This window comes from Coenobita brevimanus, chromosome 27 (genome assembly GCF_032717465.1).
Source record: "Coenobita brevimanus isolate Jiangsu-jjx chromosome 27, ASM3271746v2, whole genome shotgun sequence".
In the NCBI taxonomy this organism is placed as follows: domain Eukaryota; kingdom Metazoa; phylum Arthropoda; class Malacostraca; order Decapoda; family Coenobitidae; genus Coenobita; species Coenobita brevimanus.
Window position 1 is genome coordinate 21,416,878 of NC_136980.1, and position 15,842 is coordinate 21,432,719.

The 15,842-nt window shown below is 42.8% G+C and overlaps 1 protein-coding gene and 1 non-coding gene across 2 annotated transcripts in view; both read left to right on the forward strand.

Moving 5' to 3' along the window:
• Window positions 1–15,842, forward strand: part of LOC145394490 (uncharacterized) — a 442,434-nt gene that overhangs the window by 402,015 nt on the left and 24,577 nt on the right. The gene's annotated exons all lie outside the window — the stretch shown is intronic.
• Window positions 8,555–8,673, forward strand: LOC145394587 (5S ribosomal RNA). Its single transcript, XR_013896445.1, has one exon. It is a non-coding gene; the product is annotated as a 5S ribosomal RNA (ribosomal RNA).

A 15,842-nucleotide genomic window follows, 5' to 3' on the forward strand; every position in this document is an offset into this window, starting at 1 on the left:
TTCAATTTCTTTCAGTAAAATACGTAGCATTCACTTTCTCGTCCTGTATACTGGCATTGAGAGTGAATGTCACTTTCATCTTCACTCTCATAACTCATAGCATTCAGACATGCTAGAGTGAAACTTTCACTTTCATTACTCCTAGGGTATATACTCGTATTCTTATAATACTACTCATTTACATTTCTATTTACGTTCTCTATTTTATTTACGTTATTTACATTTCTATTTTATTTACAGTGTTATGCACTGTCACTTGAAATAACTTATAAAACTATTTTCCATTGTTCACGTATATTTACATTCATTACTTTCACTTGCTGTTTACACATTATTTACACATTATTTACAATTCCACTTGCACTGTTTTACTCAATAGAAAGATCGTAGTCACTCTTTTATCAATTGTCAGCTCTTTACCTCTTTCCACACGAGGTTTAGTAGGGGGTAAAGGTCACAGAGCCATTTGCATGGGGGTGAAAAAAGGCCTTGAAGTCAGCAAGATGAAACATACGTCCTCTCACTTCGGAAGATGAGACTACACTGATAACGCAGTTGCCAGGCCAGCTAGCCTAGAGGCCTGCTTTAGGGGTTATTCAGAGTTACCAATATTACTTCTTGAAACAGCTAAGTCTAGCACTGATATGACTGGCAGGAAATCTAGACAATACATTATAAATTTGGTAGTTCCAGGTGAATGTAAATATCATTTAGGGTTCTCCCTTCCCTCCTTACAGGTATATTTATTACGAAAATAGATTAGAGGCCTACTTAGGAGATATATAATCAGAGCTACCAATGTTAAATCTTGAAACAGCTTTGTGTAGCACTGATATGATTGGCAGGAAATCTAGACAATACATTATAAATTAGGTAGTTCCAGGTGAATGTAAATATCACTTAGGCTTCTCCCTTCTCTCCTTACATGTATATTTATTACGAAAATTGATTATACGGCATATTTCAAGGGGAAAAAAACAGCGAAAATTAGCGAACGAGTGCACGTGAGGTGTTGTCAGGTGATAATTAGCCAATTCCAGGTGTATGGCACTCTCACTTACCTGATTTCTTTCTTGTATATATTATTTGGTATAAGAATACGACATAGGGCTTATTTCAATGGATGAAATCAGTGAAAAATTCCAGGGAAGATTTACTTAGCGTAGCATGGCCGGGCAGGCGAGAGGATAGGGTAATGGAGGGGGGGTAGGGAGGGGAGTCAAGAACGGGGAGAAATGGCTAAATTGTCAACAATGGATGGGAGTACAGATGAGATTAGGAGTGCTGACTAGTGTTGGACATTGGCATTACTGATAGATGATACAAGCCCCCACTTGAAAGCCCGGGTGAATTCAAAATAACACAGAATCACAAAAGCGACGCCCCGCGGTATGATCCCTTGCTCCCAAGCGTCACGAAAGTGACGCCCCGAGGTTAAGGGGTTAACCGAAGGTGGTAGTAAGCTGCCTCTAAGACATCAGGCAATGTTAGGCAAAGGTGACAATCAGTGAGGGTGTACCTGTCAATATTCCATTTACCTTTTTCTTTATCCTCGCCACCTTCACTACTCCTTGGTCTTTCAGCCCATCCAGGAGGTCCCCTTCCAAGTACCTAAGGAACTCTTTAGAGAAGACAACACCCCGCATCTGGTTCATGGTGGAATTACTGGTGATTGTGACATCAGAGGAGGCAAAGCATTAAATGGCATGGATGCGAGAACTTTGGTCAGCATCCCTGGCCTCTATAAGGAGTGACTCAGCTGCCTGTGGAACAACCTTTGGGGATGACCCACAAGCCTTGACCAGGTCACGGTGAACCTTAAACGCATTCTGGTCCCTCAAGGAGGAACCATTAGCCAACTTTAGCACTAGGAATTTCATGAAATGGTCAGGCACAAAGAAGCCAGGCATCATCTCAGTGAAGGGTGAGAGAGCTTTCCTGGAGGGCTGCGTGATGCTCCCTCGAAAGTGCTCCTTACCCTTGCTGATCTTATGTGGTATGGGGGGGCGGGAGCAGAGACGTGGCTGGTTGTTGATGACTCGTGGGCCTGGCCACCTGCCACAGGAATACCAAAACTGGGGGGAATTGAAGCCATAATTAGATAAAAAATTCCTTGATTCCCCCACCCCTCCACCCACCATGGAGCCCAACAAGGGCAGGTCATATGCCAGGGATAACACCACTGGCGACCCCAGAGTTAGCGGCAGAGTATACACGGGTAACCACTGGGTGAACTGGGACAGAGTGACTCCAGGAAGACCGGAGCCACCAGCCCCCCAGTGCCCACTTGACTCTAGCCAACGGATGACCAGCCGATTGACCTGGTTGGGCCCAACCAGGCCACCTATCTAGCCAGAATAAGGGACCAAAGAGGTGTATTGCTAGCTGTAGGGTGCATCGTGCACCATCACTGAACCCACAGGATTCCTGTCTCCCAGCATTACGGGACGCCTCACACACCAAACACGAGGGGAGGTAACAGTCCCATCCTAGATGGCAAATGGGCAGGGACTAACATCACCAGAAGGCCTCCTCCACCAAGGATGTAGGGGGTGCTTGGCCCACAAGGCCAACAGATGCCGAACTCTACAACGGTAGGCATACCTCCAGAGTAAGTGGCACTGCCAGCCTTGCTTCAAGCACTGCCACTGCATCAAAGTGACCCCTGTCAGTGGGGCTCTCAGGTAAAGGACTTGTTGAAGCCGCATAAGTTTCACTCCTTTGAAGTAGAGCCGAGGATCTCAGTTTCCAAGAAGTCATACAGGAGTGTTATCACTTCTAAGGACCTTATGGTTATGGAAGAGGACATCATACTTTCACATTCTAAAAGTACTATATGCATTATTTAATATATTCACTCAGGTACTCATAAAACACTTGAGAAGCAAGTATCTGAAACCTTATCTGCCTTGTCCTCTACTGTATGTGATATGACTTAACACGTCCCAGCATATAAAAATAGCAATTTTAGTAGAGGGCAGAAAATGTTGGTTTTAGAATGCCAAATTTTACATTCAAGATATATGGGACAAATGACAACTGTTTTTTTTTTAATGCTAGGAAGAAGGAACATAAGACCATGAGCCCACAATAATTGTTCCTTCCAAGAGAAAAACAAAATACAAGAGAGAGCCAAATTCAAGATCCAATCATTTCGAGAAGCCTGGACACACTGCACTGGGGGGTATTACATGTCATTATTCAATTATTCATTTTATTTTCACTGCAACTAATGGGTAAGTCTAGTATGACCAATTCTAAGATGAGCTAAAGCAGTCTCCAAGCTCCTATTATGGTGGCAAGGGGTCAACCAGGGAGAAATAAAGGATTTAACAACATGGAGTTAATTAATAGAGTCCCAGCAAGACTCCCACTGGTGTTGAAGGAAGGAAGATAGTGCAGGAAGAAAATCAGAGACTGAAATGAGGAATGAGAGGCATCTCTGGCAACAACCATGCTAGCCAACTGATCAACACGTTCATTGCCCGCGATTCCCACATGTCCTGGAACCCAACAGAACTGGACTGTTTTATGACGAGAAGAGATACGGAACAATAATTCCAAGATACGAAGGACTTGAGGGTCAAAAGCTCAAGGTGACTGAATAAGGGACAGAGCACTATATGAACCAGAGAGTATCACAAATGAGGGAGAGAAGGCACGACAAATATACTGCAATGCAAACAAGAGGCACATAACTCTGGTGTTAGAACACTTGCAAAAACGGGAAGGCTATAATGATAAAAGGTTTCAGGAAAGAGAAAGCGAACCTAACAGCCACAGGGGTTTTTGAGTCATCAGTTTATATAAGGACTGCAAAAGAATGGCAGAAGGAGAACAGGGAACTGAGAATGGATGAAGAGGAATTGGACTTGGAATAAAGGAAAATGGAAGGACAAACGTGGGGTCACGGAAGTAGCCACGGGGGAAAAGGACACAAGTGGAAAGAAAAAACATTACCAATGGTAAGGGAGGAGTGCGAGAGGAGAATGCGAGTTCAAATTGCAAAAGGTGGCTTGATCCTATGATGTAGGGAAAACGTGTCTAAGTCAGGACCGGGAGGAAGTAGAGAAGGGGTATTAGGAAAACAGTGCAACGTAGCATAGATATGAATTGAAAGTAAATCACGAAAGTTGAGAAGTGAAGGAACTCCTGATTCAGCACAGAGACTCTCAATGGGGAAGAATTAGAAGCACCAAGAGCAAGACACAAACCGTGATGATGTACAGATTTAAGCTGTTGGAGGACGATGTCTAAAGCGGAAGAATAAACCTGGCAACCATAATAAAGTTTGGAGAGAACGAAAACAATCTGGAGGCGAAGAAGAGTAGTTTCATCAGCACCCCACAACACATGAGACACTATTTGAAGAAGATGGAGGCTTTGCATGGCTGAAATTTTCAAGGAGACAGTATGATCCTTCCAAGTAAGATGAGAGTCGAAAAGAAGCAAAGGTTTTGTATGGGTGAGGAGAGTCATAAGGAAAAAGAGAGGTTGAGGTTGAAGACGAGAGCAAGTAAAAGTAATGGCATATACATATGAGACATAAGAGGAGAGAACCGGAAAACACGTGAAGAAGCCGATTCTGATGCAGCAGAAACCGGATGTTGAATGAGAGTACCAAGGGCAGAGATACCAGAATTTGAGGCATATATTGCAAAGTCATCTACATATAAAGAAGTGCAAACTCCAACTGGGAGACAAGGAACACTCCCATTAATAGCTCACTGGTCAACAAAAATAAAATTCCTTCATGGTTCTGAATTGAAATGATCTGATGCTAGGGTAATCGAAGGTGCTGAACTCGAATATAGCATCAGTAAGGAGGTACTAGGTCCGATTCTTGAAAACCTGTATGTCAGTGCATCATGCTCACAGGATGTGGCTCATACATTTGTCTGTTTAGTTCGATTGATTATACAGTATTTGTAATTTTGTTGTAGGTTACATAGACTGTTTTCACTTCTATTCCTGCAGAAATACTCAGTCACTCTGAGAGTGGTGAAAGATGGAACGCCGCAAATTTGTAAACGATCCTGACCGTTTTTGTTAATTTGGGGACGGTTCACCCCATAAAGCTTCAAGAAACCCATCACGAAGGCTGTTTGAGTGAACTACAAAAGCTACTTCAAATGTCCGTTGGGCGACCAAGACAAGAAATGGGCACCTCACATAGCGTGTAGGTCCTGTGTCAATCAGCTGAGTGAATGAATGCATGGAAAACGAAGTTAGGGACTGCTACTTTTGTCTTACTAACGTCATAGGAATATCTGTCAAGACACAAGCCACAGTACTGTACCCCAATATCGCTTCTGCAGTCTGAACAGTGCCACACAGTGCAGAACTACTGGTTCCAAACTCACCTGCTGAACACGAGCTAAGCAGCGAATCTGATTCCACTCATAGCCTCATAGATGTTGACTACCAGGACGATTCAGGAAACAGTGGGCCCAAACTATTTAACCAGGGAGCCCTTCTTGATCTCATAAGGGATTTTGATTTGTCTAAAGTAAAGGCAGAGCTCCTGGGATCATGATTGAAGTAGCATAACCTGCAGCGCATCATTCACATAGACAACTGTCTATTTTTCAAAATGGAAAACAACCTTTGCTACTATGATGACACGGTGTCTCTCATGCAACCCTGCATGTCTGATCCATATAAGCCGGATGATTGGAGGCTGTTTATAGTCATGAAAAGACACTCTGAAAGCAATCCCCCTACACAAGGGGAATCGGCTTCCATCCCAGCCAATAGCACACGTGGAGAAGATGACCGAGAGCTATGAAACTATGAAAATTGTGCTTTCTGTTATCAAGTATGAGAAGCATCAGTGGAAATATGTGGTGACCTCAAAGTGATCAGTCTACTTCTGGGCCTTCAGAGCAGTTACACAAAGCACAAGTGCTTTCTCTGATTGTCGAACAGTAGAGCTAATGCTGAGCACTGTGAATGAAAAAATGGCTGTCAAGACCAAAAGATGCACATGGAAGGTTCAACTGTTTTTGCAAACCCCTTGTGGATCCAGAAAACATTCTTGTCTCCACTGCTTCTCAAGCTGGGCTTGGCAAAATATTTCGTAAAAGCCATGGATCAAATGGGTACTGTGTCTCAATACTTGTCTATGAAGCTCGGTGGCATGGTATCCGAAACCAAGATGGAAGTAGGGGTCTTGAATGGTCCTCAGATCCTCATACTGGTTAATGATGGTGACTTTATCAAGGCATTAAACCCGCTGGAGATGGACGCATGGGAATCATTTGTGAATGCCTCACAGAACTACCTTGGAAACCACCATGCAGACAACTACGAAGACACTGTGGCAGGCATGTTACGGAGATATCAAATTCTGGGTTCACACATGTCCTTGAAGATTTCTTTCACTCCATCTTCGATTTCTTCCCAGATTACCTCGGAGACATCAGTGACGAGTACGGTGAAAGGTTTCACCAAGACATTGCTATAATGGAGAGCAGGTATCAAGGCCGATTCATTCTCAACATAATGAGCAACTACTGCTGGATGCTACAACTTGAAGAGAGTCAGCTGAACAAGCAGAAATGCAAAGTATGGAAGTATTTTTAGAACTTTGACGTATGCTAATAAAGTGTGCATTGGATTTCCATATTTTTGTACCATAAATCATCACAGTTTTATCTGTGTGTGCCTCAATATATGTTATAAGGTTGAGACGAGTTATGCCACATTGAATTTGTTTTCACTGTGATATTCAAGAAACCTGGTCTGATAACGCAAAATGAATATCATATTTGAAACCAATGCAATCAAATTATTCAGGGACACATACGTGTGAGAACCATTTTGGCTGCTGACCAGTGTAGCCAATAAAAAGAGAGTAGTGCTAAGAACACTGCCTTGGGGAACAACTTCATATTGTGGTAATGGATCCGAATAAGTAGGTTGAATACAGACTCTAAAGAAATGAGCTGATAGAAAACCCTTTAAGAAAACACCAAGGTTATCGCCAATACTGCAAGAACGAACTGTGTGTAAAATAGGGTAGTTCCAGGCTGTATCATTAAGCTTATCTTAAGGTGAAAGAACACTGAAACAAGAGATTGACAAGGGGCAAATCTGAGTGGATCTAAGTCTCTAGTTTTAGGAGGGGGGTTAAGGTACTACAAGCTTTTTGAAAACTAAACTGTATAGATGACAAAAGCAGTTTGGATTCTGGGAGCCACATAAGATAGTGATTTATCATATGCTCGAACAACTTGCAGAGACAGCCAGTAAGAGCAATGGGACGACAATCTTGAGGAGCATGGCCTAGCTTTCCCGGCTTAAGAAATGGGAGAATGATGGCAGTGCAAAAACAGGGAGGAAAAACACCCTCTGTCCAGGTACGATAATAAGTAGCAAATAATTAGGCCATGGCCTTTGGGGGAAAGGTGATGGAACATATTATGGTGAATGCCATCAGGACCTTCGCAAGTGTTCTTACAAAGACGAAAGGTGGAGGACAATTCATGGAATGTGAAAGGCGCATTATACAATGACTAGATGACAGCCGGAAGACAACAGGCATACATTCAGAAGTAGCTTTAAGGGCATGGAATTCAGGTGAGAGATGAGAGCCACCACTAACATCACTAAAATGAAGACCTAAGCCATTAGCAACTAGATGAGCATCTGTAACTGACTCCTTATCCAAATGGAGGACAGGGGAAGGTGCTTACCAGCTATTTTGCATGTATGTTTCCAGACGGAAGCAATGAGCATATTGGCAGTATTAATGGAAACATATAATCTCCAGCTACGGTGTTTTGTCCCATTTAACAGTCTTACAGAGAGAAGCACGGGCCTTTTTAAACAATAGAAACGCACTCTGTTCGCCCGGGGGTTGCGTTTACGTAGGTAACTTTTCCAATGTGCGTGTTTAACATGGAGTGCCACAGTACAATTAGACTCCCATCGAGGCACACATTAAGAAGTAAAAACATGGGACGACCTAGGTATTGCAGTCAAAGCTGCACTCAGACCTAAAATTTTAAAAAGGTAGCATATGTAAAACAGTAGAAAAGGAAGAAGGGGTTACTGAAGGAACCATTAAGGAAGTAAAAGACTTCCAGTCAGCCTTTGGGAAACACCACTGAGGAGGTCTGAGTATGGAACAATATGAAGTATGAGTAAGTTTGATAGCAAAGTGATAACTATGTACAGCATCAGAAAGAACAGACCAATAAAAATCTAAAGAAAGAGAAGGGGAACAGAAGGAGAGATCCAGACAGGAAAAAGTATGAGTTCTAGCATCAAAATGCATCGAAGCTCCCGTATTCAATAAAGATAGATCATTACTAAAAACAAAAGACACGAGGAAATGGCCATGAGAATGACATTTAGTCTTTATGACATTTGGTAGCAGCGAATCAACGGACATCGTCTCCAAATCAAAAGCAAATTTCTACAAAAGCAGGCGAGACTCTACAAGATTAGCTTCAGTTCTACAGTGATTCCTACAAAATACAGCCTACAATGCAAATAGCCTACAAGTCTACAAAACAACTCTATAATCTTCACGTAACTTCAAGCAGCAGCCAACGGCCATGCCACGTTGAGTACACCGCTTCCCGTTCGATCAGCGAAGTTAAGCAACGTTGGGTCTGGTTAGTACTTGGATGGGTGACCGCCTGGGAACACCAGATGCTGTTGGCATCCCTACGTCAAGTGGGGTTGGTGGAGGATTAGTGCCCCTCCCTGTAAAACAATTAACTCTAAGCCCTTGGCCACCCTGTCTGGGATACATGGCGTCTGGCAATGAATGAATGAATGAAAGTAAAGAAGAGAAAAGGACCGAGAAAACATTGACATAGAAAAACGGAACAAACAAACGAAGAGTGAGACACGACTCATAACTCATCTTACTCACTCATCTTTACTCAAGTTTCTCATCGCTACTCATTCACTCACCACAGCTACCAGTGTGGGAAGTCGACGTCATCATGCGTGCTTGCTGAACAGACGCCACGTCAGTCAACACACCACCTGCACCACCAGTCACACCATTCCCACCACGGTAAAAATTAGTGAGTTACATAGTTACTTCATCTATACAATACACAGTGATAGACAATAAGCTTCTGCACAAACATATAAAACGTGCTGTATAGTTACAGTTTAAATACACATACTTACTTCAGTTATCTGCATAACTCAAACACTAAATAATCACCAACAATAAATATTCTACACTGTATATATTCATTCATTTATTATAACATTTATTTACTACCAACGAGTGTTACCATTCATACCTACGTAAAATACGTGTTTCATACACACAACTATACATTATAATATCTACAAAGTAATGAAGAAAATATACCATCACAGTTACTCAGTGAGCGATTAAAATAACTGTATTAAACATTTATTAATTAAAGCTACCTAGGGAAACATATAAATTAAGTTACAAGGTAAACTAGAAAAAAAAAAAAATGGCCAACACAAATGACGTTAGCAAGAGTGAACATCTTCAACACAATCGTGAAGACAATGATTTCCACACAGTGATGTCACACATATTACCCACGATAGGTACAAGTGAACAACAAGTCAGTGTATATAGTTAATACTGTATATAGTGTATATATATTTTTTATATAAAATAACAAAATATGGGACTATATAATATTTTCAATAATATCTGTGCAATATAAACTAAACTTTAAAAAAGTATCCCAAGGAAATTAGCCAGTAATTATGCAACCATGAACAACATAGAAAAAGCGTACACAAGAGAAGTAAAACAAACTATGGAAAATCAATACATACAAAAAAAAAAAAAAAGAAAAGTAAGAAAGAAAAAAGAGAAATAGAGTAAGATCACATAACAAACAAATGAAAATAAGTGTAAGTGTTACTACATATGCCAAAATACCACATAAACTACAAACAAAAAGGCAAATTGTTGTCTCCACAAGCAAGTGGCATGACACATCATCACTATCATCGACCGCAGCATATGTTAGGACTGCAATTATTGCAATTATGTAACTCCATATTATAATTATGTAACGACAAACGATTGCATTATGTTACACTTATTACAATTATGTAACTACAAATAATATGTACCAATTTATGTAACAGTTGCATTAACAAGATGTAACTTTTATGTAACTTTAACTACAATTATGTAACTACAAACAATACTACAAACAATATGTACCATTTATGTAACAGTTACAGTAACAAGATGTAACTTTTATGTAACTTTAACTACAATTATGTACCTACAAACGATATGTAACAATTATGTAACGACAAACGATTGCATTATGTTACACTTTGCCAATTATGTAACAGTTGCATTAACAAGATGTAACTTTTAAGTAACTTTAACTACAATTATGTAACTACAAACAATATGTACCAATTTATGTAACAGTTGCATTAACAAGATGTAACTTTTATGTAACTTTACAATTATGTAACTACAAACGATATATAACAATTATGTAACGACAAACGATTGCATTATGTAACACTTTGCCAATTAACAGTTGCATTAACAAGATGTAACTTTTATGTAACTTTAACTACAATTATAAGGCCAAGACACTTATGTAATAGTTGCATTAACAAAATGTAACTACAGTTATAAGGCCAACACAATTATGCATTTCACTATAATAACCCAAGTACATACTGTATTAGTTAAATAATTTACTTTAATGCATTTATTCAAATATGTATACAACTTGTTTAAAATGTAATATTACTGAATAATCACTATTTACTATGAATATTATATGTATACAATATTCATACAATTATGTTACTTTTACAATATTATGTATTTCACTTAATTAGCTTATAAGTTCATTATAATGTGTATATAATATGTATTAATATGTTATGACTATTAACTGTCGATGGTACGCCATTTTCGCGCGGCCGAGCAATGTGTTAGGACTCCATATTATAATTACAAATCATAATAAATAGATAGATAGAGAGACAGATAGAAGCAGGGAGTCAGACGATGAGAAGGTATTGTGTCTGCGAGAATCGAGCAATGCTAAACATGCTTACACACTCTTAACTCAAGGAATGCTTGATAGGCACACGACAGCGCCAAGTGACCATACACACACAAACACACATACTCACACACAGGCTTCTAGAACTTTCCATCACAGGGAACACACGTGATACATCTTCTGTTTCACCAGAATTTAGGAAAGAGAGCTCAGAGGGAGGTTAGCCACAGAACAGGCAGGAGCAGAAGGAGACAGGCCATAGAAGAGGCAGGTAATGGGGAGAAGGGCTTAGCAACTTGAGAGAGAGAGAGAGGGAGCGAGAGCGAGACAGAGAGATAGCTAGCGGGACTCTATACTTCGCTCTGTGTGAGAGACTTGTTAATATTTCCAAGACAAATAAAAATAGTCCCATACTATTCTTTACCTCTCCAAGATATAAAAACCTCTCGTCCACAAGTCTAATATATATATAACTCAACCACAAAGGAACCACAAAGTATTTTATGACATTTTCATTTTATGACAAGAATTAGTAATAGTATCACCCCATAAAGCATGGCGACAGTTAACATCTCCCAACAATAAAATTGGGGTGGAACTAGATCAGTAAAAAAGATAAGACAGGAAAATCAATAGGCATGGATGATTAAAAATAAATGTAAACTACGATAATCTAACGTCTGAGAAAAATACAAATAAAATGATATGGAACCGTGGTGTGAAGGGATAGACGTTCAAGAAGAACTGTGTGGTGGACTAAGATAGATGAGACAGGAAGAGGAGGAGAAAACAAAAACAGTAGTCAGGTATATGTACTGGAGGGGAAGACAAATGGGGTTCTTGTAATCAGACTAAGGAAGGACGGTGACCAAAGAAGATAACAAAGGTCATTAGGACCTGGCCGTGGGTCTACCCCTCAGAGGCTGTCGAAGCAGTGGAAGAGGACAGCATGGGGGCCAAACCACCGTAAAACCCCCTGACCCTCATGGGGCCTGGGAACCTGGGAGTGGCTTCAGTAACCCTGGCAAGTACCACATCTCTCAATACAACACTACAACAACACATTTTTCTACACTGAGAAATGACTCCCCGGCGGTCATTTCTGGAAAATTTCTTCTTGCCGGTGACACTGAAAGCAATCCAGAACCCGTCAAAAAATATACATGTCCAGCATGTTCAAAATCTATCACTTCGAGCCAACAGAAAAAGGGTTCAGTTCAGTGCAGTTCCTGCAAGAACTGGACTTATACTCGTACGTGCACAACACTTGCATCCAGAAAATATTACACAAACACCTGGACTTGCTCCTTGCTCCTCCCTCCCTCCCACTGACGCCTCCACCAAACCCTCTCCTACTTTCTCCACATCTCAGCCTAACCCACTGATCCTTCCCACCATCCAATCCCCCCACCCTTACCATTCCATCCCAGCCTAATTCACCCCAACTCTTACGTCCATCACCCTGCTGAGGGGGGTCATCTTGACGTGGTGGCGGGGCTTGAAGCTTGGCTGGCAGTGCCACCTACTTTGGAGGCATGCCTACCTTTGTAGGGTTCGGCATTTGTCAGTGTCGTGGACCAAGCACACCCTACATCACTGGTGGAGAGGGCCTGCTGGTGATGCTAGTCCCTGCTCACTTGCCATCTAGGGCAGGACTGTTGCCTCCCCAAGTGTTTGCCGTGCGTGGCGTCCCGTAATGCTGGGAGACAGGAATCCTGGAGGTTGAGCGATGCTGCACAGTGCGCCCTGCAGCTAGCAATACACCTCTTTGGTCCCTTATTCTGGCTAGACGGGCGGCCTGGTTGGGCCCAACAAGGTCAATCGGCTGGTCATGCGTTGGCTAGGGTCAAGTGGGCACTGGGGGGCCTGGTGCCTCCTATCGTCCTGGAGTCACCCTTGTCCAGGCCTCCCAGTGGTTACCTGCGTATACTCTCCCACTACCTCTGGGGTTGCCAGTGGTGTTGTCCCTGGCATATGACCTCCCCTTGTTGGGCTCCATGGTGGGTGGAGGGGTGGGGGAATGAAGTTTTTGTTATATCACATGGCACAATTAAATAAAACTGTTGACGACGATGGATCTGTCCCCGGCCATTTCTCAGACTCTGCGCCCCTTATTGCCACTCTGGAGCCTTTTCAGGCCCCTGGGGAGTTCCGTCCTCTGCCCCAGCGTTCAACTGGGACTGGGAGGAGGTCTCGTAGGGTTGCTTTGACTCCAAGGTTTGGCCCAGAGGAAGCAGTAAAAGAAAATTTCAAGAAGTATCTAGTGCTGAAATTCTCTGCAGGTGGCTCAGTGCTGGATATGGACATGTTTAATTTGTACCGTGCCATTGTGTCTGCCTGTGGCCGTGAACCAGCGATATCCACCCAAGGGGATGGTAGCCTCCTAACTGAGGTTTCCTCCCCAGAGAGAGCTCACGTTTCCAGACTCTGACCTCCGTTTCTGGTCATGACACATCATGACAGGTGTATCCTGTACACCTCATGGCACTTTTAACCAGTGTAAGGGGGTCATTTACTCCCGGGACCTCCTCCGATACCCTGAATCACAGTTACTAGAAGAACTACGGTCTTATGGTGTTGTAAAGTTGACTGGGTACAGAAGAAGATCGATGGTGTTCTGACCCCAACTCCGACGCTGTTTCTGACTTTTGAACGCTTAACTTTGCTTGCTTCCGTGAAACTTGCTTGGCTCTCTCTGCCTGTGAAGCCTTATGTTCCGAACCCAAGGCAGTGTTTCCACTGTCAGGGGTATGGACATGTAAGCAAATTTTGTCGGCGTGCACTGGCTGGCCTTCCTGGTGTCTGTATCTCCTGTGGTGAATCAAGTCATACCGGTGATTATCCAGGACCCCTTAAATGCTATCACTGCGGGGGTCCTCATGCTGTATCTTCAAAAAACTGTCCTCGCTACTGCCTTGAAAAGGAGGTTCTGAGCATTCGCACATGTGAGAAGGTTTCTTTTCCAGAAGCAAAGAGGAGGGCCTAGACTCTCTTCTTTCAGCCTGGAGTTACTTATGCTTCTGCCCTTTCAGGGGCACCTGTACGTCTTACTGTGACCCAGAAGTTGCCACAACCCTTTACAGTGACCACTTTCCCAACTACCGATTTGACGGATATTACCCCTGAAATTACTAGTATATGTGAAAATGTTTCACGCCCACCCACTGCTCCAACTGTTCCTACCTCCACTTCAGAAGCTGACGGTTTGCGCACTTCTGTGGTGGTGGTGGATGTACACGTTGATGTAACTCATCCTGTCTTGTCCAGTATGCACAAGGCTCCTTCTGTACCCAGTAAACGTCGCTGTAACTCGTCAGAGTCCTCATAGCCTGACAACCGGCCACCCAAGGTCTCTGTTGTCGAACCTTGTATTGCCCTCTCTCTTGTTCCCTCTGCCTCAGAGGCTGAGGGGTCTAGCCAGGTGGAAGATGCAGCTGGTGGTTCACCTGTGGTCAAGTCCCTGCCTGGAGATTGTGTTGGAGAAACCGTTGGTGCTTTAGTTCTGAAAAGTACAAAGTCATCCTCACAGGGTTCGAATCCCGTTGACACTCTTTCCATTTCTGGGGCTTCTAACAGAGGCACTGGCCGTCCCATATCACCCAAGGCGGCCTCTAAGCAACATTCCAAGCCGAATGTTACTCCACCTCAGAGGAAGTGTTGGAAAATTTTCCTCTTCCTCGTCCTCACGTTTGTCCACGGATGCTCGACATAGGGTGCAGGTTCCTGGTCCTGGGCAGTCTCTTCCTAAGCATCATTCCAAACCTGCTCGTATGTCAGGAGGTGTACAGTCCCGCACTTAATCATAATAGTCCCTTTCACTATGGGTTCTATCATCCAGTGGAATTGTCGAGGTTTACGTGCCAGCTATGAGGAACTGTGTCATCTAGTTTCTCAATTTACTCCTTTATGCATGTGTATCCAGGAGACCATGGTTGGTGAGGCTGTTCCTACTGGTCCTTCTGGCTACAATGCTTTTTATTCTGATCCTGTGCCAAACCAAGGTCATCATGGAGGGACTGCTATCTTCCTCCGCCAGGATATTCCATATAGTCATCTGGATATTTCTGGTCCCCTGCAGGCAGTTGCTGTCCGGATGTTTTTACGTCGGCAGTATACAGTTTGTAGTCTTTATCTTCCTCCCAGCGCTACTGTTGAAAGGGCAGATCTGGAACACCTTATTCATGGCCTTCCTTCTCCCTTTCTATTACTAGGAGAAATGAATGGACACCATCCACTATGGGGTAACAGTGAGGCCAACCCTCGGGGTGTAATGCTGGCCTCTGTAGTGGAACATGAGGAGTTGGGCATTTTAAACTCCAATAAAATGACTTATTTCCATAGCCAGACAGGAACTTTTACTGCCATTGATTTGTCTTTATGTTCAGCTGATGCTGTTTTAGATTTTAACTGGGATGTGTTGCCAGACCTGTATGGCAGCGACCATTTTCCTTTACTCTTAACTGCTGGTGCAGGTGGACCTCAGCCACGTCTTCCTCGCTGGCTTCTGGATAAGGCAGACTGGCCACGTTTCAGGGAATTAAGTTCCATTTCCCTTTCTGTCAATGAATTTGGCTGTCTTACTGAGGCAGTGTCATATTTCAATAAAGTGTTGCACTCAGCAGCCCGATTATCTATTCCAAAAACGAAGGGTCAGTTTCCTAAACGTCCAGTTCCTTGGTGGAACTCTGAGTGCAGTTCCGCAGTGAGAGCCAAACGAGTCGCCTTCTCTCGACTTCGTCATCACCGTGGGGATCCTCAGTATATGATAGCATATCGGAGGGCATGAGCTCATATGAGGCGGGTTTTAAAGGTGGCCAGGCGTTCATCCTGGAAGAGATA